The sequence below is a fragment of the Cricetulus griseus genome, chromosome 2 (genome assembly GCF_003668045.3).
Source record: "Cricetulus griseus strain 17A/GY chromosome 2, alternate assembly CriGri-PICRH-1.0, whole genome shotgun sequence".
Lineage (NCBI taxonomy): Eukaryota > Metazoa > Chordata > Mammalia > Rodentia > Cricetidae > Cricetulus > Cricetulus griseus.
The window spans coordinates 196,684,094-196,709,359 of record NC_048595.1 but is presented as its reverse complement, the minus strand read 5'-3'; positions in this window follow the sequence as shown (position 1 = coordinate 196,709,359).

Sequence of the window (25,266 nt, the reverse complement as noted above, 5' to 3'; positions counted from 1 at the left end):
GTGTCGTTCTTGCTGACGAGACGGTAGAGCGGGAAAACTGGTGCTGAAACCCAGGAAATCGAGACCTCATCATCGTCAGCACCATCGGAGACCCCTTGGCTACAAGGAGGATTCAGAACTGCAGGCAGGTACGATTCGGAGAGGTATGTCTTTTCTGAACTTTGGCTTGGGATTGTCGCCACCTTGGGAAGGTAGTGTCGAGGCTTTTGTGCTTGTCCTCGGAGCCATCTTGATCTTTTTCGCTGTTGTAGCACCCTTGAAGAGGTCCAGGATAGCATGTCAGAAACCGAATGTAGTGAGAGGTTGGGTGCGTGCAAGAAAAAAACTGTCCTCAAAAAAGGAAAAAGGCCCTCCCGGTGTGTCTAATGACAAGGGAGTGTATTTGTCAGATCCTAGGGATCCTCCCCCTGTTGTTAAATCAAAGGGAGGAGCTGGCTTATGCCCTGTACATGAGCTTGAAGCCTTAAATCTTGATAGCTCTGATGACTCTGAAAGCTCAGGAGATGAGGTCTTAGATACTGGGGAAGAAGCTGAGCTAGATGAGGAGGCTGCTAAATATGAGGAAGAAAGATACCATCTGTATGACCATATACAAAGTAGCAAAAAACCTCGAAGACGGCAGTTTCAAACAGCCCTCTCACAGGTTGTTCCTTCGGCGCCCCCTCCCTATGAGACGTGCCCGAAGTCTTATTCTTTTCTTCCGGAAAAGGGGAAAAGGTAAAAAGAAAGCTGCGCCTTGCTTTTCCCGTCTTTGAGGGCATTGAAGGAAAAAAAAAAAAAAAAACTTACTTTAGATGTGGAACAATTGGACATATTATGGCAGATGGCCCAACTAGGCTGTGAGCAGAAGCTCCCTGGCCTATGTGTCACCTCCATCCAATATGAGAATTTTACCAAAGCAGCTAATCTGTCTAAAAGCCTTTCTCAGTTCATGTTGCAGAACTGGACCTCCGAATTTGAGCAAACGCTTCGGGAGTTGAGAGCCGCTATTATCCAGATTAACTCCATGCGCCTTGACCTGTCCTTGACGGAGGGACTGTCATCATGGATTGCATCAGCTGTCTCCTATTTTAAGGAATGGGTGGGGATGGGATTGTTTGGTGCAGCCATTTGCTGCGGATTGGTGTTGCTTCTCTGGCTGGTCTGTAGGCTCAGGGCTCAAACTAAGAGAGACAAGGTGGTTATCGCCCAAGCGCTTGTAGCTTTGGAACAAGGGGCTTCCACTGATATTTGGCTAACTATGCTTAAGCAATAGGCCTCCAGCCAGACAGCTCTTGCACACCCAGAGCCTAGGCTCATTGCACAGGGTAGAGTGTGTGGCTTGAGCAGCCCATGAGGGATTTCGAGCAAAGCATCGCACAGAGAGTTGCCTAATATGCAGGCTTCTCTGGGAGGCATGTTGTCCTGCATAAGGGTTGCCTGCCCCAGTTTCCCTTTCCCAGAAAAACGGCGGAGGACAGGTCAAGAGCGCTTCAGGTCAAGCTAACAGCCTAGTGGCGACTCTCGTACACAGTCTTATTGTATGATTTGGGAGGTACAACCTCTGCCTCTATCCCTCAATGTACGGGTGACCTACTTGCTTGTATAATATGAAGCCTTATCATTAATTAATAAAAAAGGGGGAGATGTAAGGAGCCGTTACAAAGTTACCTAGGATGTAAGGAGCCGTTACAAGTTAGTGCGCAGGCGCTGGGTAACTTTGTAACTTTCCATCCCTTGGTCTCTGCCTCTCCCATGGTGTCATGTGGTCCGATGAGCTGCAGCCAGTCAGGAGGTGACACGTCTGAGGCAGCGGCTGCCAGCCTATATAAGGGATGGATTTTTGGGAGTTTGGGGTCTCTGCTCTGTAAGCTTATGCTCTCCCTCTCAAGATGCATTAAAGCTTTACTGCAGAAGGATCCTGAGTGTGCCGTGTCGTTCTTGCTGGCGAGATGGTAGCGCAGGACAGTTAAGAATTTTCTATCTCTTCAATTCCATTGGTCTAGCTGTCTATTATTGTGCCAATGCCAAGGTGTTTTCAAATTTTTGACAAAGAAGCTAAAATTATATAATGGAAAAAAGAAAGCATCTTCAACAAATGGTGCTGGCACAACTGGATGATTGCATGTAGAAGACTTCAGATAGATCCATATATAATTCCATGCAGAAAACTTAAGTCTAAATAGATGAAAGACCTCAACATAAATCTAGCCACACTGAACCTCTTAAAAGAGAAAGTGGGAAGTAACCTTGAACAAATTGGTACAGGAGACCACTTCCTAGACATAACACCAGTAGCACAGACACTGAAATCTACAATTAATAAATGGTACTTCCTGAAACTGAGAAGCTTCTGTAAAGCAAAGGACACAGTCAACAAGACAAAACAGCAGCCCACACACTGGGAAAAGTTATTCACCAACCCAACATCTGAAAGAGGGCTGATTTCCAAAATATACAATGAACTTTAGAATCTATTCACTAAAACACCAAATAATCCAATTAAAAAGTTGGGAACATAACTAAATAGAGAATTCTCAATAGAAGAATCTAAAATGGATGAAAGACACTTAAGAAAGTGCTCTACATGCTTAGCCATCAGGGAAATGCAAATCAAAACAACACTGAGATACCATCTTGCTCCTGTCAGAATGGCTAAAATCAAAAACACCAATGACAGTTTATGCTGGAAAGGACATGGAGAAAGGAGAACACTGCTTCACTGCTGGTGGAAGTGCCAACTCATACAGTCACTTTGAAAATCAGTATGGCAGATCCTCAAGAAAATGGGAATCAATCTACCACATCCAGTAATTCCACTCTTAGGCATATATCCAAAAGATACACATACATATAACAAGGGCATCTGTTCAACCATGTTCATAGCAACATTATTTGTAATAGCCATACCTGGAAGCAAACTATATGGCCCTCAACTGAAGAATAGATAAAGAAAATATGGTACATTTATACAATGGAGTACTACCCAGTGGAAAATGCAATGGGATCTTGAATTTCACAGGCAAATGGATGGAACTAGAAAAAAACATCATGAGTGAGAGAACCCAGTCACAAAAAGACAAACATGGTATATACTCACTCATATATGTATTTTAGACATTAAATAAAGGACTACTAGCCTACAGTCCACACCGCCAGAGAAGCTAGGAAACAAGGAGGACCCTAAGAAAGACATACACGGTTCCCCAGAGAAGGGGAAAGGGACAAGATCTCCTGAGCAAATTGGGAGTATAGGGGTAGGGGAGAGGGAGTTAGGAGAAAGAGAATGGTAGAAGAGGATGGGAGAGAAGAACATGAGAGAGCAGGAATGTTGGGAGAATAGAGGAGAGCAAGAAAAGTGATACCATAATAGAGAGAGCCGTTATAGGTTTAAAGAAAAATCTGTCACTAGGGAAACGTCCAGAGATCTACTGTTGTGCCCAAATTCTGAACCCCCAAATCACCAAGAGGCCCATTTCGATGCAAAAGCAAAGAGTCTTTTATTGCAGTTGTGTAATGAGCTAACCTCATTAGCTCAGGCCTTTCATCCATTCACCAAGGCTTATGGCTGGAGAAGAACCCCGAGAAACCATGAGACATGGATCTTATAGGGCAGCAGAAGGGGAGTTTCTAGAGGTACTCACAGTCTCAGGATTGATTCACCTCCAGGCTTGGACAGCCTGCCTTGTGTTGATTGGTCAACTGGTTGTTATGGCCCATAGGCCCTCCCTGGGTGGTTGCTATGCTCTGTCACTGTTGTGCACTTGTCCATAAAGCACACCCAGAGCCATAATGCATAGCCCAGCCAGCTAACTTCTAGTCTGTTCCTCACCATGAGGAGGGCATGTGACCTCCTAGTGACCAGGGCAGGTCCAGCAATTTCAGGCAAGCACATGTTAGCCTGTCATGGCTGCCAAAATGGGGGGTTGGTCCCTTTACTACAAGGATGACCCCAACTAACGATCTAAGCAATAGTGTAGAGGCTACCTGAAATGCCCTTCCCTGATAATGAGATTGATGACTATCTTATATGCCATCCTAGAGCCTTCATCCAGTAGCTGATGGAAGCAGAAGCAGATACCCACAGCTAAACCCTGAGCTGAAATCCTGGAATCCAGTTACAGAGAGGGAGGAGTGATGAGCAAAGGGGTCAAGACCAGGCTGAGGAAACCCACAGAAATAGCTGACCTGAACAAGGGGTTGCTCATGGACCCCAGACCGAGACCTGGGAAACCAGCGTAGGATCTACCCAGAACCCCTGATCATAGGTGTCAGTTAGGAGGCCTGGGAAATCTATGGAGCCTTTGGCACTGGATCAGTATTTATCCCTAGTACATGAATGGAGTTTGGGAGCCCACTCCACATAGAGGGATACTCTCTCAGCCTAGACCCATTGGGGAGGCCCTGCTATAAATGATATGACAGACTTTGAAGATCCCCCATGAAAGACCTCACTCTTCCTGGGGAGCAGAAAGGGAATGAGATGGGAGTTGGTGGAGGGCAGCGGAGGAGGGGAGGTAGAGGGAACTGAGATTGACATGTAAAACAAGCTTGTTTCTAATTTAAATTTTTAATAAAAGGAAAAGAATGAGACTCTAATGGTCAAGATACTACTACTACTACTACTACTACTACTACTACTAATAATAATAATAATAATAATAATAAATTTTCTATCCCTTTCCCCTCTCTTCAACTGAACTCCAAGAGCTCAGCCCAGAGCTTGGCTGTGGGTCACTTCATCTGCTTCCATCTATTACTGGATGCAGCTTCATGTTTATATTCTGAGTCTGAGTTTCCTCACTCAGGATTTTTTTCTAATTTCATCCATTTGCCTGCAAATTTCAAGATGTTGTATGAACAAGGGGATTAAGAGCTGATGGAGAAACCACAGGGAAAGCTGACCTGAGTTAATGGTAGCTCATGGACTATGGACTGACAGTGGGGAACCTGTATGGGACCAAACTAGACCCTCTAAATGTGGGTGACAGATAAGTGGCTTAATATTTTGGGGGTTCCCCTGGCAGTGGCACCAGGACTTATTCCAGGGGCATGAACTAGGTTTTTGGAGCCTATTCCCTATGGTGAGATAACTTTCTCAGCCTTGATACAGCAGGGAGGGGCTTGGTCCTGCCTCAACTTGGTATGACAAACTTTGTTGACTTCCCAAGGAAAGCCTTACCCCCTATGAGGAGTGGATGAGGGGGTGGGAAGGGGTGAGGCTGGGGGAGGGCAAGAGAAGGTGAGGGAAGGGAAACTGGTGTTGTTATGTAAAATGATAAACTTTTTAAATAAAAATAATAATGGACTAATTCAAAACAGAATTTGTTATCAATGATCTAGTTCTTTGGAACCTATTCTCTATGATAGGATGCCTTGCTCACCCTTGGTGCAAGGGGGAGGAGCTTGGTACTACCTTGGTCCTTCCTCAACTTGATGCCATGCTTTGGTAACCCCCATACGAGGCCTTAGGAGGAAGAATAGATGGTGTGGAGGTAGGGGGATGTTAGAAGGGAGGTGGGAGGAGGGGAAAGAAGGAGAGGAGGAGAGGAAAGATCGGAGGGGAATCTATGGATGGTATGCAAAATAAATAAATAAATAAATAAATAAATAAATAAATAAATACTCAATAAACAAAGAAGTTGCTATCAATGTCCCTTTTCCCACTATAAAGTGGTGATTTACTTCCTGTCCATGCCACCTTCCTCTCAAGGGTTCTGCTACAGTAGATATGATTCTCCCATGGCCGCATTGTGGATCTCAGAAGACACTGAGGAACTTCTTTAAACTGAATTGGGAGTAACACCGGATATTTTGTTACCATCTCCTTAACAAAATATTTTTTTGCCAAATCCAATAAGTTTCAATGCAATAAATCTTCATGCCCATGATCTTAAATGATGTACATACACCATCATACCCAGATACATTTTGAAGATTTTAGCATGATATTAGGATTTGTTTGTAGGGAAAGCCCTACAACTTGATTCCATAAATACATAATAATAATTATGGATCTGATGTGAGTTTACCAACTTTTCACTTTAAGCTTATTAATTCCTTTTGTATTAATCTGTTCAAAATTACCTGAACTTTTCTGAATGGCTTCTGAATATCCTCCTTCATTAGAACTCCTTTTCAAGTATTAGTCTACACTAGAAAATCTTTTCTGCTAAAGAAACCATAGTTTAAATTATTTGCTATGTCTATGCAAAAGCTACGTACATTCATATGGGACATATTTTCTGATATAAAATGAGAATGTGCCCCATGTGTAATTATAAGTCAAACTTAATAAAGAACTTTGTTAACCTCAAATTAAAATCATGAGGTACCATTTCATTTTAGGATACCTATTATTGAAAAAATAAGACTTAACAAGTTTTGAGAAAGGGGAGATCTGCTAGTGGAATGTAAGTTTCCATAACTAACATTGTTATAGTTATTTAAAACTACCATTATGCCTCAACAACCTCATTTTGTGGTATATATTTGAAGAAAATAAAATCAGTATGCCTGCATAATGGCATGTATGATTTGGGGGTTCTCTAGAGCTTTCTGAGAGAACAATAGACACTGGATTATTCTTGTTTAGTGGCCTTATGACAGCTGGTAGTCTTTTCCCATATGTTTAAGATAATTTCTTCATTCAATCTCCTTTCTCCATCATCTTATCATTTGCAAGTAGAGGATGCTAGGGATGTTCTCATTTAGGTTAATGGATGCACTTCACCCAACACTAAATCTTGCTGGACCTGGACCTTGTACCCTCTGTGAACTGATTTTCAATTTTCACTCCCTTCCATGTGCTTGCATATCTCCCAGATGCTTTTCTAAATCTGTAAATGCTTAGAAGTCAGTGTTATATCAGCTGAATAATGATCCTTGTCACAAAGGTTGGACAGAATCCCCAAAGGCCCACGGCCCAACCATTACAAGCAAATACCAACTGCTGAGTCAGCTAAAGGGATACTAAAGGAAAGCTATTAGCAATGTATAATACAACATGAAAACATTCCATGAGTTCCATGACACTTTCCTTAAAAGATCACTGTTGTATGCAGGTGCGTACCTGGGAAGCACTACAATATTTAGTTCTTTAAAATCTACTCATTGTCTAAAATCTACTCATCAGCTTAGGGTGCTGTCGTCATAAGACTGCTATTACAGTTACTACTGACCATCAACGTAACAGGATCTAGATTAGATTACTTAATTAGATTAACCTCTGGACATGCCCAGAAAATCCATGAAATATTTGTAGATTAGGTTAACTGAAATGGGAATATTAAACCTGAATATAGGCAGCACTTTCTTTTGGTGTCACAGATATGAGGGCCAAGGAAAATGCTTTTGGTTTTTGATTGCTTGCTGTTGCCTCTACTAGAAAGTGTAACTACTTTGTTCCTGCCACCGGTGCCAGCACTGTCACCCCTTTGAAGCTAAAACTCTGCTTCTTTTACCTTCCATTTGGAACAGAAGGCTAGTGGTTCACTATGATTCCCAAGCCGTTGGTGCCTGATGGGGACTGTTGAGGCATCTATACAAACAACATACAGGTTCTCAACATCTCCAGTGTGCAATAAAAGCAATAAATCCCCAATATGTATCACCGGGCAGTGGTGGCAGACACCTTTAATGCCAGCACTCAGGAGGCAGAGGCAGGCAAATCTCTGTGAGTTCGAGGCCAGCCTGGTCTACAGAGTGAGTTTCAGGACAGGCTCCAAAGCCACAGAGAAAACCTGTCTCGAACCCTACCCCCCCAAAAATATGTTTCTGTGTGTATGCATACGTATCTATTTATATGAATATATATTCACTATATGTGCTCAATTTATGTAGAGAACTCTGACTAATATAACTACCATGCTTTTTCTGCCTGAGATGCAGGGTAGGCATGGATCTAAGACACTAGGCAGGGATGGCTCCCACTGTATTGTGCTGCACAATGCCCAACAGAGAGCAGGGCAATGCTCCTCCCTGGCTTGTCTGCCACATTTGCCATTTGAGTTATCTCCATGGTTCTTACTGGCCTGGTTCTTTGATTCTGTTGTATCTCTGTTCAGGTGCCACATGTTGTATTAACTTTTCTTAGGGATATGTAACAAGTGTCTAATCATCCCAAATTGACCATCAATAACAAACTAAAGAAATAGTTCTGACCAAGCTTGGCTTGGTGAAGTAATAAGTTTAACTGATCTCATTACAGGGGTATTGTTGAAGGGATACCCACAGGAGCTGGAGCACCTTACAGGCAGCCATACCACTGGGGGAAAATATTACCCCATCAGAAATTGCTAATAGCTTAGATACTCTCTGAGGGGGTCAGGGTCTCCTGAATGGCTCTTGTGCACTGTATAGAAAACTCCCCCTCCTCTGTTTGGCCCAATCTTATGTGGGTGTCCTGGAGCTAAATCATAGCTACTGAGAGTCCAAGAGGACAATAGCCATGCTATGCCTTGAGTAAGCTGTTTCATAGCAGGCTTTCAGGTTTTTGTTTATTTGCTTGTTTCTTGCTTTGTTTTCTCCACAATGGCAAATACATAATCTAACATTTTAAGCAATCAATAGAACAGCACAACTCCCATTGTTCCTCTCTAAGAAGGAAGCAGCATATATATGAGTGTTTCTGTCCTAACAGGAGCAATAAACACAAACAACCTCAGTGACGCCACTAGAAATGGAATGATGCAAAGATAGGGCCTGTGCCAAATGTCAGTGAGTACACACACAAAAAAAATTCAATCATGTACACAATCAGATAAGGCCTTTGTCCAGTGGGTCCCTTTTTTTGTAAGATTATAAAAAGAAAAATCGATTCTCACCTTATTTTTATCTACAATGCTTATGGAAAGACTTCACTTACCTCATCTCTGCCAGTGGAAAAAAAAACTGGAATTGTTGCTTTGTTTTTGATAAAAAAAACACCTAAGACTAACTAACAATTGTCCTAGGTTAATATGCAGGTTGAAAACAGACATATGGCTGGTTTCAGTGACCTAAAAGGAGTGATTTGTTACAAACACTAGTTTTTCCTTTATGAAGTAATCACAAAATAAGTCAAGAAACTACAAATAAGTGTGTAAGTATTTTTTTTTTTTTTTTGCTTTCTAGCCTGTCTCAGGCAAGGAAAAAAAAAAAAACTCCAATCAATATGTATTTGTTAATAAGCTTTAAATTTGGTTTCTAGCCCAGAACTCACTCTTTGGGCTCACTGTATATCAGCTTATCCTCTTTAATTCTCAACTTAAAGTTTTCAATGCTCATAAAAGAGTAATAGTGGGAGATGCAAATAAGTCTTAGTTTTTCAGAGTGAATTTGGAAAAGCAATGACTGTGGTCACCTCTGTCATCAGCAATCATTTCCTGTTTCCCTCTGTGTCTAAAGATGCACATTTCAACCTACGCTCTCCAGTTCTCTAGGGTGCTCCTCCCAAAATGAGCATCCTGCCTGGTCTCCCTGATTGCACACTTTTCTCCCATCATCAGTCCTTCTAGGAGAATGTGATCGAGATTTTTAGATTCAAATATGCTCTTGCTATATCCAAGTTCAAATTCTATAAGGGCCATGTATTGATCTATAATGCTAAGAATTGTATTTAACAAGGCCTGCAGGGCATACAGCCTTCTGCCTGCTCTATTCGCTTCATTTTACACCACCCTTCCTCTTGCACATTGCCACTAATGAACTTCTTAATTCCATCAGGTTTTTTTCTCTAGGCAGATAATTCTGTGTTCCTTGCTACTATATTCCTCCCCCACCCCAGAACATCTTAATATGTGTGTCTGGATTGCTATTACAAGTTCCCCCTTTTCATCTCTCATCTCAAACATTATTCCTTTATGACAGTTTTTCCTGAGTCTTCCACTTGCACCTGAGGACAGACACCTCTGACACTTCTCTGATAGATTTCATTCTTTCCATTCAAGTTATTTAGCCCAACTTGAAGTACCTTGTTTGTGTGGTATTGTATAGTGTGTATTATTAAATGAGAGTAACCCCTAAGCTTGGGCATTAGGACATTTGGTCTGTAGTTGGTGGTACTGCTTGTTTGGTATAGGAACTGTGGCCTTGCTATTTAACTGAGAGTGGGCTTTGGGAGTATATGGCCTCTCCCTACTTCTACTGCACTTCCTGCTTCTCAGGTGCAATTGCGAACTTGAACTTCTTGACATGCCTACTGCTGGTTGCCATGCCTATTTCTTGTTGTTTATGCCTCTATTCTGCCATAGACTCTTATCCCTCTGTAACCATAAGCCATAAACTCTTTCTTCCTTAAGTTGCTTTTAGTAATAGCACTTTATCACAACAATAGAAAAAATAACTCATACAGTACCCATATTGTTTAGAATTATTTGGTTATTGTTAGCCCATATGCTTTTTGAGAATGAGGACTAGATGTCAACTTCTAAAATCAGTTGCTTAAACAACATAAAGGTGTTGCCTTACAGTTCTGGAGGCTAGATGCCTTCACTGACATCATGGAGTTTGGCTTCTTTTAAGGGCCCAAGGGGGAGATGGATTTGAGTCACTCTTTGGCTTATAGATGCCCATCTTCACCTTGCATCTCTTTATACTCTTTGCATACCCATGGCTATCTCTACAATAAGTCTAGCATTTACAAAATAATACCAACCACATTAAGTGGTGCCTTAATGACCTCACTTTAATTGCATATGAAATAGCTCAGTTTCAAAATAAGCTCATATACTAATATAACAAGAATGAAGAAACATTGCACACACAAACACACACGCACACATGCACTCACTTGCTCTATACAATGGATAAGTCTGGAGTCCATACCTGAGTCCACCACTGCTAAGCAGTGCCAGAGAAACAAACAAATAAAAAAAGAAAAGATGCTTCTTAGCATTGTTGTGGTCCAAATTACCAACTGTGGGTATTATAAGCTACATGTGGAGACATTATTCCTGGGCTACTTCTCTTCAATCATATCCATAAAATTGTAATTAGCAAGAATGATGAAGACATGAATAGACTACCACCTACATTCAATGATGGGACTATAAATGAGAAACTAAGGTTTTGTAAACTAAAGTATAATTATGGAAAATATGGTTTTGAGTATTTAGACATATAGCATGGAATATAAGTACATAATAGTCATCATGCTATCCATGAACAAGATATTAGATATAATCTACCATATCTTCCAAAAATATGCACACACAAAAATATCTCCCACATTAACCCTCTTCTACAGTGTGGATTTGCCAAGTCTTTATCAGGGGATATCTTCCATATGTCACTTCATGCTCCTATCAATAGAATACAGCCAAAGTGATCATGAACCAATTCTGGGTACACCTATTAAGTGGACCACCAGTTTGTATTTTTTTACATTTGGAAATTAAACACTATATGAAAGCCTTCTTCCTATAGCTTGTGGAACGTTGCAGGAGCAGAAACAGGAGGATAATAGCCACTGGGGGTGGAAGACACCAAGGAAACAAGGCCTACTAGACAACAACAGGTCTTTTGCTTATATAGCATGCTTTCTGATTTTGTGTTTTTATTGTTTTCTATTCTTGTACTTCTTGTACCTTGCTTCTGTTTTTCCCTTCTGAGTGTATTTCTTTTGTTCTTATCTGGTTTGTTTGTTTACTTGTCCTTTTCTAAGGGGAAAAAGAGGCATGGAGCTGGATGAGTGGGGAAGAGGAAAGTATTCGAGAGGAGAAACCATGACCAGAATATATTGTATAAAGTATATTTTTACGTTAAAAAAGAAAAAGTGAAAGTGTTATCAGCCTAAGATCACCATTCAGCCAGAAGTTCAAGCTCTGAGACAAGGTTTGTGGGACATGAGCACATGTGGAGAGGAGACAACACAGGACTCAGCATGAAAAAAGGCACATCCTGGCTGAGCCTTGATCTCTCTAGTCCTGTTTGCCATTACTATAAACAGAGAAGACTCCACAGAAGAACTTACCAATGGAGCTCAGCAGATGCTCAGGACTAAGAAAACAATGATATAACATTATATTGAGATGCTCAACTTTGGGATGGTTCAGTATTCAGCAATAACTATTCATGAGCAGGGAATGGTCTTCGGTGCTAATTCAAAGCAAATACTATGCATTCGTGTTGGATAGATAATGTCATGTCTGGAGTGCAAAAGGACTGAGGACTGTACAAAGAGAAGTGGGTACTTCGAGCAAGACTGGAAAATCTGCTTTGGTAAGTCTGCATTCACAATGTTTTTCTTTGAAAACCCTCCTCTGTCACAGTCTTTCCACATTAACAGCTGAATTTAAATCATCTTTTTCCTCCTCCTGCAGTTTAGAAAGTTCCTTCTCAAAGAGGGTGCCAAGGGCTAGCAATGTAAAATAATCCTCTGACTGGCAGATGGAAGCTGAGATGGTTACCACTAGAAAGTGTTAAGATCTGGAGAAAAGGCATGTGTGATTCGAAATCGTGATTGTCAGCTTGACAGGACTGAGAATCACCTGTGATACAAACCTTGGGTGTGACTGTGAGGGTGTTTCCAGGTTTAACTGGGGAGGGACGATCTGTGAGTATGAGTGTCTCCTCCTATGGCCTGTGGTACAGGGCTAAATATAAAGATGGAAAGAAGGCTGAATAGCACTATTTGCCTCTCTGCTTCCTGACAACAAACACAATGCAGTTTATACCTCATGCTCTCAGGGTTGCACTTTCACTGACACACTAGACTAGACCATCAACCCACAATAGATGGGCCAAAACAGGCCTATCCATCTTTCTTTCTTCCTTCCTTCCTTCCTTCCTTCCTTCCTTCCTTCCTTCCTTCCTTCCTTCCCTTCTTTGCTTCCTTACTTTGTTTGTACCTTCCTTCCTCCTTTACTTAAGTTGTTTTGTTCAGTTAAAAATAATTGACCACTTCAGTCAGATGGGTTATAGAATTGTTATACCATTTATTCTCCTACACCCACAAAACCCCAAAATCCCAATATAGGACTTTTAACTAAATCCAATTCTGTATCTTTAATCTTTATCTGCAATAAGTTGTAGTTGGAGCATGAACACCAGCAAACCATCTGCCTCTAGAAATTTAATTTTCAACTGCTTTATGCACTAGCATGGCTAAGAGAGACAGTTGCTACTTTATTGATTACTTTTCTAAAAAATTAAAAAAATCTCCTTCATCAGATAAAACTCTTGCCTTCAGAAACAAGTTTGTACTTTGGAAAAAGGAAAAAGTGGGGTTTTTTGTTTTTTGTTTTTAGTATTTACTTAAAGGATAATTGTCCAATTCAAGGAAAGACTTTGTATTGAAACTTTAAGACAAAATGATTTTGCAAATTTAAGTTCTTATAAATCAAGCATTCCACAGACTGATTTTTCTCCAAGGTGCCTAGTGTGAAGGAAGACCTTGTTTACTCATAGTATACGTGCAAGCACAAAGGTTGCTCCAAAGAGTTATACCAGGAAGCAGCACAGAATAAGCTGTTGCTTCCAGAACATTCTTCCATGAAACATGGCTTTGAGAAATTGGAACATAGAAAATCACATGAATAAAGACAAAGTATTTTGAAAGTGCCATAGAACTCACAAATTATGTTTGCTACATTGCTAGTTAGTTTTCAAAGTCTTTGTAGTTTCACAGTAGCATATAATCTTTTGGTGGCATACCTAAATGTAATTGATGATATATTAATTTCTGTATATGACTGTAAATTGCAAGATATATTACTGGATTTATTGATTCTTGTGTGTGTGTGTGTGTGTGTGTGTGTGTGTGTGTGTGTGTATCTTGTAGCTTTCTTAGAGATAAGCATCACTACCTTGTTACAGAATGTCACATTTTACTTTCTGAGCATGGATTCCTTTTCTTCAGGGTAAAACAGGCCCACAAAACTTTTAAGTTTTAAAAATCAGTGGACTGGAATGTTTTCCCATAGTTTATAAATAAACCAAACCTAACTTGATACAAAAAAATAAAAATGATTTTGAATATGTATATGTATGAAATGCACACATCCACTCTTCTTACCACCACATTCATGCTCATATACAACACCTGTCTGTGCATGCAGACATACCCACACATCTTCTCAGATCAGAAATAATTTTGCAAGCTACATTTTACAGCATCCAATTGCAATCTTCTATTTCAAAAAGTGAGACAAAAATAAACTAAAAACTGCTATATATTTATTTATTTGCATTGTAGCATTTATAAAATTCTTTCAAGCTTGGCTTGGTGGTTATTCCAGCACTCTCAAGGCAGAGAAGAGTAGATCTCTGGGAGTTCAAGGCCAGCCTTGTCTACAGAGTGAGTTCCAAGACAGCAAGGATTACATAGAGAAACCCTGCCTCAAAAAAGCCCATTCCACATGTCTGGACATGTGGGGGAGGTGTTAGGCCCTGCCTGGGATGATATGACAGACAGTGGAGATCCCCCATGGATGGCTTCACCCTCCCTGGGGAGCAGAGGAGGGATGGGGTGGGGGCTTTTGGGCTTGGTTGGGGTGGGGGAGAAGGGGAGGTTGAGGGAGCTGGGGTTGACATGTGAATCAAGCTTGTTGCTAATTTTAAAAAATAAAAAAGAATAAAAATCTAAACAAAAAAGCAAATAAATAATTTATTTTAGTTCTGATTCATTTTCCCAAATCATGTGACTTCATTTTCCTAATACACCTGCCACTACAGACATGTCTGGCTCCTGAAACAAACCTTCACATTGTTAACTATGATACAATTCAAGAGAAAATACTGTACTAAGAACCCAGGACTGTGGTTCTAGTATAGAGTATACATCTGATATATAACTGGTGATGATTAAAAAATGCTGAATTTATAAGTAGACACAACCTATCAGTATGATTATAGCATTCAACGTCTATTACTGCCCTACATAAGGGCCAGAGAGTTGGCTCAGTGAATTACAGTGATTGCTACCAAGTCTACAACCTGAATTCAATCCCCACATGGTAGAAGGAAAGAAGGACTCCTGCAAATTTTCCTGACTTCCACATACACACTGTATCAAACACACACTCAAGAACACACACACACACACACACACACACACACACACACACACACATACACACACACACACACACACACACACACACACACACACACACGTACAAACACCCTCCCCCGACACACACACATTTTAAAATACATTGCTCTTTTGAAAGAGCTAGAGCAAACACACTATTGTTTCTATTGATTCTTCCAAAGACAGTAAAACCAAAGTATAATCTCATGCAAGACTGTGACACTGGGACCCAGCCTGGCACTGGAGGCCTTAGGAGATGGCATAGCATATCTTGGATGCATGCAGTGGGCTGAAGCATCGTGAAGTGTGAAAACTGTAGACATGAGCAATTAACTCTCCTCTGGTCCCTATTAAGCTCTATCAACCTGACTATTGATGTTGGCAGATTAACTGAATGCATCTAAAATAAGTGTTAAACATATGTGGAGTTCAGTTCTGGTAGTCATCTTTGGCTTTCTGCTAGTTCACTTTACTAGGGACATGGCTGTAAGAGCACAGTTGTCATGTGGCATGACTTGACATCTCAGCTGTATCCTGTGAGCAAAATAAGGATAATAATGTTACTGTTTTCCTAAATGAGTGTGTCTAGGATTAAATATATTAATTTGAGAACGCTTAGACTATACCAAGAGATCAAGCAATTATTCAAATGATTGATGTCATTGATATTATTATACTACTTTTGTTTTCTCACATAAAAATAATTTTCTGGCTGCTCAGTGTTGGTGCACACCTTTAATCCCAGCACTCGGGAAGCAGAGGCAGGTGTATCTCTGAGTTTGGGGCCAGCCTGATCTACAGAGTGAGTTCTAAGACAGCCAGGGATACACAGAGAAACCCTGTCTCAAAAAAAATGAAACAAAACAAAACAACAACAACAAAAAACCTTTCTGTGATATCAGCACAACCAAATAAATTTATTTACTACTATAAATAATTATAAGTAAATATAAAATATTATAGTAGAAAATTGCCTTATTTGCTATCAGGAAAACACAAATTTTCCCTCAAATATGTAAAGTTTATGTGATTTTTCTAATGATAAGGTTGATATATGCTTTTAAAATTAAAATGGTAACAGGATAGTGTTTCTGAAAATAAACATCTCTCATTTAATATGTACCTACAGTGTCTGGGTTTACACTTCTTGATTTATTTAAATATATTTTCACATGTGTATTGTGCTGATATATGAATATATGTTAAGTTTATCTGAACAATGTAATGTAGGACTTTCAGAAGCTATTATGCTGATAAAACCCAAAATTCTTAAGTTCTGCATTATGTTGGTGAACTATGATTTTATGATCTTGCTAGATAGGAAGCTTACAGTTGTAGCAATCTCATGTTGATGAAAATACACGAATGACAATTTTTTCTAGAAACTTTAAAGAAATATTTACATCTTTAAAGAATTATTAAACAACATATGGATGGGATGATGTTGTAATTTTATGTCAATAATTAACAAGATAGTATGTTAAATATCTCCAGACCATCCAAATGCAGACATGTACTTTAAAGGCCAGAGTATTCTTTGCCCATGTCAAGGAAAAAGTTTAAGAACATATTTACAGTCTATATTTTAAAGGGAAGAAATGTGTCAAAATGAGATAAATGAAGATAGTGCAATGACATTTACCATCAGATGGAGTAGACATTACAGTAGAAGTTTGAAAAATGGAGGCATCCAAGGCACATATCCTTTGAGATTTATGGTAAAAAGTTCCTCTGGCCAAGCATATGGATAATCGCAACATTATGCTAAAAAGGGCTGTTCTGGAGTATATATATATATCTTAGGTCTTGTGTATTAGGATACACACACACACACACATAGAGACACACACACAATAATTAAAGTGCTATGCTAAGTTCCTACATAGAGAAGCTTCTAGATTTGTGACTTGAACAATGTTCTATGTCCTCTCCTCTCTTAAGCTTCACCACCTGTGAATTGGCAGTGACAACAAAGACTTTGTAAGGACAAATGAGCTAATGAAAATAAAACTCTCAGCATGCTGCAAGTATAAAGTATGTAGTAAGTACTCAGTAAGTGTGTTGTTCTGTTCTACTTCCCAAGTGATTCAAATGGTTTGTCAAGGTTATTGATTTGTATCTTTACACCAGTCATCACAGAAAATGCAGAATATAATGTTGTTTTTCTTCTGTCTTGATGTATTGACTTAGATTATGCTTCAGGAATAATAGAAGGTCATTGTTTCACAAGTATTCAATGAGTCCTCAAATGAGGGTCTATTTTTAGCCTTGGGGTAGAGAAATTCAATAAATGGACATAAATCAACGTAATTAATTTTTATTTCTCAATTTTCATAGCTATTTATGGCCCATTTGATCTTTAAAAACTTGAAAGGGCTTTTAGAGCCATATAATATTTTATACATTGCCTGACACTAATTTCCTTTTTTCATACCAACTAAACCCATCAAAGGTGAAGACAGCATATGTTTGTATTCATCCTAAGTCTGAAACACCTCCAACTCTCTCATGAATTTTCTTCATTTTATGTGCTCTTCATAACATTCTATATTTTCTTCCTAGTATTTAGTTATTTGTAATTCTACAGTTATTGATCCTCTTGTTGAATTCTATCTACTTTCACACTAGAAGCTGGTAGGTGATGGGACATTGTATATTTTGTTCATTCTTCTATGCTGGTGGACATGGTTTAGAAGCTTACAGAATGAACCTGTAAAATTCCTTGTAAGTTACAAGCTGTGTGATTTTTGCAAATTTCTAGTCATGAGGATGAGAAGCAAAGGTTGAGATTGAAAAAGTGCATATTATTAACCGAGCTTCAGTTCACTGTCGTATGATGTTTCAAAAAATGTCTACTTGCATGAGGGGTCAGGAATGTCAAGTTGGGGGAAGGACAAAGAGAGAGAGCAGTGAAAGAGGAACCTTGGTAGAGGGAACCATTGTGGGGTTAGGGAGAAACCTTGAACTAGGGAGAATCTCAGGAATCCACAAGGATGACCCCTACTAAGAATCTAAGCAATAGTGGAAAGGGTACAATAATGTCCTTCCCCAGTAATCAGATTAATGACTACTTTAATTTTTGTCATAGAACCTTCATCCAGCAACAGATGGAAGCAGAGTTCCACAGCTAAGCAGTGGGCCAAACTCCTGGAGTCCAGATGTAGAGAGGTTGGAGTGATAATATGAGCAAAGGAGCCAGGACCAGGTTGGGAATACCCACAGAGACAGCTGACACGAGCAAGCGGGAGCTCACTGCCTCTAGACTGACATATGGGGAAACTGGTGGTACTGAACAGGTACCCCTGAATGTGGGTGACAGTTGGGGAGGGGGCTTGGAAAGTTTATGGGACCACTGGCAGTGGAACCAATATTTATCCCTAGTGTATGAACTGGCTTTTTGGAGCCCATACCCTATGGAGAGACACCTTCCTCAGCCTAGATAAAGCAAGAAAGCCCGTGGCCCTGCCTCAAGTGATGTGACAGACATTGTTGATTCCCCATGGGAGGCCTCACACTCTCTGCGGTATGGATGGGGGTTTGGATGGAGAGAAGTAGGTGGGGGGAATGGGAGGACAAGTGGAAGAGGGAGCTGGGATTGGTTTGTAAAATAAGATTGTTGTAATAATAATAATAATAATAATAATAATAATAATAATAATAAAATGTCTACATGCCCAAGAGGACTGCAACTTTGAGTCCATCTTAGGCTTTGGAGTGAGTTTCAAGCTTCTATGGCAAGGTTCTGTCTCATAAAGACAAAAAACCATATAAGCAAAAGTGCATTGTCTACCAAGACAGATGTATGTTAGAAATATGCTTTTGAATACAGGGAGTGTAGAACTTTAGATGACTTTATTTGAAGGAATCATTTCACCTTTCCCATTGGAAATGGCATTATCCTGAGTATAATATCTGTTTTGTGGTTAAAGGGTGCTTTGATATAAAAGTGGAAATAACATAACAGAGAACAATCATGGGAGATATTGCAAGGCAGGCATGTCCTGCTCTTCCTAAATTTCAGTAAAACTTTTTATTATGGAGATAATAAACTATTTTCACGGAAGCCCATTTGAGCACACTGGCTCTTCTGTTATTGGAAAGTAAATGAGTCTTGATTGAAAGGAATTTTCAGAGTTGTATATTTTTGGGACACTGGGCATTCCAGGATGGGGAAACATGAAAATAGAGAAGCTTCTCCAAGACCTACCAATTGCTTTGTGCAGTTTCAGTTGCTCATAGGCAACAGATAAATAATTCTCAATATTTGAATTGTGCATAATTCTGAACTATGTGATGAAATCTGATTATCATTGTATGTCCTGATAGAGAGACATTAATCATCTCACTGTCCTGAGTATCCATACTATGTACATTGTCTGGTCTTTAGTACCCATGATATATTCATGCCTAGCCCTTAGTATCCATGCTACATACACTTCCTGGTCCTTGGCATTGATGCTGATCACCTAACTGTGCCTTATTCTCTCTGGAAGGATTAATCTCCATTCATGGTAAAGAGAAGATTCTCTTAAGGCTGAGAATAACATTTGTCTGTCAGTGTAAGCAAAGAAGTTTATAAGGCAACTTAGTTCATGTCAATTATCTAAACAACAGAAATAAGTGCTCCCTCCTCACTCCCACACACAGGGCCTGTGACATCTCTAGCCATAGATCGATTTTTTTTTTATCACTCAATGTAGAGTTCCAGGCATGAATTCCCTCCTGGGGAGTGAGCCTTGAATCCAATTCAGTAATAGTCCATTGACCACAAAACAGCAATGACAGTATTACAACAGTGGTTATATCTTACCTGGAAGGTTGATGCTATAATTTATGAATTTCACAGCAAGGTATGACAGCAGATACCTTTTCTATCCCACTGCCCTTCATAGTACCTTATGCCATTATGAAGCATTTGCTATTGAGAGGCAAGTGGAATTTTCCATCTCAGTTACAGTTTGATTTCTCTATATCATATAATCATGGTGAGGTATCGTCAGCAATAGTGTCTTAACATGTAATTCTGGTGAACAAACAAGAAGAAAGACAAGCCCAGTATTTCCTGGAGGGTCCCTGGGGACCTCCCTGGTCAATAACAGCTAAGAAGGTGTACTATACCTAGCACTGTTTTTTGTTTAACATCTTTAGCTACTAGACACAGGAAAATACATCTAAGCATAATAAAACCTTTCTAACTCAAATTTACTTTTTAAAAACATTTTATTGTTACTATTTTTTTTTGTTTGGTTTTTTAAGACAGTGTCTAATTCTTTTTGTATTTAATGGTGATTTTTTTATTTAAATTAGAAACAAACTTGTTTTACATGTCAATCCCAGTTCCCTCTCCCTCCATTCCTTCCCTGCCCACCACCTATCCCCCATCCCATCCCCTTTCTCCTCCCCAGGGAGGATGAGGCCTTCCATGGGGTATCTTCAAAGTCTGTCATATCATTTGGAGCAGGGCCTAGGCCCTCCCCCATGAGTCTAGGCTGAGAGAGTATCCCTCTATACTTACATATTTTAATCGGCTTGCAAAATAGTATGGTTCTATATGACTTTTACATACACTTTTGTTTGGTTAACTTTATCACCTCCCATGCTAACCCTGCTTAAACCTTTCCACCCCCACTATTCCTCTATTTTTTGTCATCTATGTTCTATGAAACCCTATTCATGAATGGATTCACCTGTGCATTTCAAGTTCTGTCAACTTAAGACAAACTGGAGTCACCTGAGAAGATAAAACTTTGAATAAAGATTTGCTTTCCTCAGACTGGACTGTAGGCCTGTCTGTGGGGTAATTTTCTTGATTGCTGATTGACCTTGGCAGGCCTATCCCACTGTGGGTGGTGGCATTCCTAGAGAAGTAGTCCTGGGCTGTATAGAGAAGAAAGAAATGAGAGGAAGCAGAGGAGGTGAGGTAGTGATGAGCATTCCTCTATATCTATGCTTCAGTTCCTGCCTTGATGTCCCCTAATGATTATTAACTATAACCTATAAACCAACCAAGTCATTTCCTCCCCCAGTTGGTTTTGGGCAGTGTTTTAACACAACAACTGAAATCAAACTAAGATGCCCCTGGAATTCTCCTTTCTAATTTTCTGTCACCATTAGATAGTCTAAGTTAATTGAACACATATTATCTAAAGAGTCAAAGCGAAGCTCTACATATGAGAAAGAATATGTGATGTTTGTTTTTCTTGTCCTAGTGTACATTATTCAATATAATATTTTTTCAATTCCATTAATTTTCCTGCAAGTTTTATATCATTTTTATTTGTAGGTGACTAAAATTCCATTGCATAGATGTACCATATTTTCATTTTCCCTTCATCTCTTGACAAACATCTAAACTGACTGCACTCTCTAGTTATTCTGAATAGAGAGGTAATGTACATGAATGAAGGGGTATCTATTAGTAGGATACAGAATACTTTGAGCATATGACCAGGAGGAATACCTGGGTATAAAAATAGATAAGTTTCTAGCTTTTTGAGGAATGTCTATGCAGGCTTCCATAGTGGCTGAAACAGTTTACACTCCCACTGCCTATGAATAAGGACTCATACTTCCCCACATCATCACGAGCATTTGTTGTCATTTGATTTCGTAATGCTAGCTATTAAAGCTGGAATGAGATATCAAAGTAGTTATAATTTGCATCTCTTTGCTAACTAATGACATCAACATTTTTAAAAAATATTTAACAACTACTTATACTTTTCATTTTAAGAAATCTCTGTTAAGATATATAGCCCACAAAAACATAGGCAATAGATAATCCAATTTCACCAAACATGAAAAGACACAGGAGAGCAAAATATACACACAATGACACCACCAACAATAAATCAAAAACAAACAAGAACCAACAATCAATGGACATTAATATCCCTCAATGTCAATGGTCTTAACCTGCCCATAAAAAGATGTATGCTAACGGAATGGATACAAAGACAGTATCCATCCTTCTGCTATATACAAGTAACACACCTCAACTTCAAAGACAGGCATTTACCTCAGAGTAAAGGGTTGGGAAAAGATTTTCCAATCAAATGGGCCCAAGAAACAAGCTGGAGTAGCAACCCTAATATCTAACAATTTAGACTTCAAACTAAAATCAATCAAAAGAGATGAAGAAGGGCATTTTATACTCATCACAGGAAAAGTCCATCAAGAAGAAGTCTCAATCCTGAACATTGATGCCCCAAATACGAAGGCACCCACATTTGTAAAAGAAACATTAGTGAAGCTCAAACCACACTTAAAACCACACACACATATATGAGGAGACTTCAACACCCTGCTTTATCCACTAGACAAGACCACCAGACAGAAACTTAACAAAGAAACAAAGGATCTGAAAGAAGTTATGACACAACTGGGTTTAACAGATATCTATAGAACATTGCATCCAAACAGAAAAGAGTATGTCTACTTCTCAGCACTACATGGCACTTCTCTAAAATTGACCACATACTTGACAACATAATAAACCTCCACAGATACCAAAAAATTGAAATAACCCCCTGTTTCTTATCAGACAACCACACTTTAAGATTAGAATTCAACAGCAATACAAATTGCAGAAAACCTACAAACTCATGGAAATTGAATAACACCCAATTGCACCATTCCTGGGTTGAGGAAGAAATAAAAAAAGAAATTAAAGACTTTCAAGAATTTAATGAGAATCTACACACAACATACCGAAACTTATGGGACACTTTGAAAGCACTGCTAAGAGGAAAGTTCATAGCACTAAGTGCCCACATGAAGAAACTGGAGAAAAGTCACACTAGAGAATTGACAGAACAACTGAAAGCTTTAGATCAAAAAGAAGCAAACTCACCAAGGAGGAGGAGACACCAGGAAATAATCAAACTGGGGGCTGAAATCAATAAAGTAGAAACAAAGAAAACATTACAAAGAACCAACGAAACAAAGAATTGGTTCTTTGAGAAGATCAATAAGATAGACAAACCTCTATCCAAACTAACCAAAAGGCAGAGAGTATGCTAATTAACAAAATCAGAAACAAAAAGGGGGGTATAACAATGGACACTGAGGAAATCCAGAGACTCTCAGGTCATACTTTGAAAACCTATACTCCACAAAATTCGAAAATCTAAAGGAAATGGACAGTTTCCTGGATCACTTACCAAAATAAAGCCAATAACACATAAGCAGTTTAAATTGACCTATAATCCCTAATGAAAATAGAAGCAGTGATCAAAAGCCCCCCCCCCAAAAAAAAAAAAAACAGGGCCAGTTGGCTTCACTGCAGAATTCTACCAGAAATTCAAACAAGAGCTAATACCAGTACTCCTCAAATTGTTCCACACAATAAAAGAAGAAGGGACCTGGCCAAACTCTTTTTACGAGGCTACAGCCACTTTGATACCCAGCCACACAAAGATACAGATATAACTAAAAAAGAGAACTACAGATCCATATCCCTCATGAACATTGATGCAAAAATACTCAACAAAATATTGGCTAATCCAATCCAAGAACACATCAGTAAAATCATCCAGTATGATCAAGTAGGCTTCATCCCAGAGATGCAAGGATGGTTCAAAATATGAAAATCCAACAATGTAATCCACCATATAAACAAACTGAAAAAGAAAAACCATATGATCATCTCACTAGAAAATACTGAAAAAGCCTTTGACAAAATACAGTATCCCTTCATGATAAAGATCTTGGAGAGAACAGGAATAACAGGAACATACCTAAACATGATAAAAACAATATACAGCAAACCAACAACCAACATCAAACTAAATGGAGAGAAACTCAAAACAAAGCAATTCCTCTAAAATCAGAAACAAGACAAGGCTATCCACTCTCTCCATATCTCTTCAATATTGTATTTGAAGTTCTAGCTACAGCAAAAGACAAGAAAAGGAGATTAAATGGATACAAACTGGAAAGGAAGAAGTCAAACTTTCACTTTTGCAGATGATATGATAGTCTACATAAGTGACCCTAAAGCTCTATCAGGGAATTCCTACAGCTGATAAACACTTTCAGCAAAGTAGCAGGATACAAAATTAACTCAAAAATTTAGTACCCTACTATGTACAGATGATAAATTCAATGAGAAAGTAATCAGAGAAACATCACCCTTCACAATATCCACAAGCAACATAAAATATCTTGGGGTAATGCTAACCAAAAAAGTGAAAGACCTGTACAGCAAGAACTGTGAGTCTTAAAAGAAAGAAATTAAAGATACCAGAAAATGGAAAGATCTCCCCTGCTCTTGGATAGGTAGAATCAACACAGGAAAAATGGCAATCTTGGCAAAAGTAATCTACAGATTCAATGCAATCCCCATCAAAATCCCAACACAGTTCTTCACAGACCTTGAAAGAACAATATTCAACTTTATATGGAAAAAAAACCCAGGATAGGCAAAACAACTCTTTACAATAAAGGATCTTCTGGAGGCATCACCATCCCTGACTCCAAGCTCTATTATGGAGCCATAGTTTTGAAAGCAGCTTGATATTGGCACAAAAAATAGACAGATAGACCAATGGAATCCAACTGAAAACTCTGATATTAACCCACATACCTATGAACACCTTAATTTTGACAAAGATGCTAAATCTATACAATGGAAGAAAGATAGCATATTCAACAAATGGTGCTGGCACAACTGTAGTCAGACATGCAGAAGATTGCAGATAGAACCATATCTGTTACCATGCGCAAAACTTAAGTGCAAATGGATCAAAGATCTCAACATAAATCCAGCCACACTGAATCATCAAGAAGATAAAGTGGGAGATACCCTTGAACAAACTGGCACAGAAGACCACTTCCTGAACATTACACCAGTAGCACAGACATTGAAATCTGCAATTAATAAATGGGACCTCCTGAAACTGAGAAGCTTCTTTAACGCAAAGGACACAGTGAGTAAGGCAAAAACGACAGCCCAAAAATGGGAAAAGATCTTCACCAACCCCACATCTGACAGAGGGCTGATTTCCAAAATATACAATGAACTCATGAAGGTACCCACCAAAACACCAAACAATGCAATTAAAAAGTGGGGTGCAGAACTAAATAGTGAATTCTCAATAGAGGAATCTAAAATGGCTGAAAGACACTTAAGAAAGTGCTCAAAATCCTTGGCCATCAGAGAAATGCAACTCAAAGCAACTCTGAGATACCACCTCACACCTGTCAGAATGGCTAAAATAAAAAACACCAGTGACAATCTATATTGCAGAGGATGTGGAGAGAAAGGAACACTC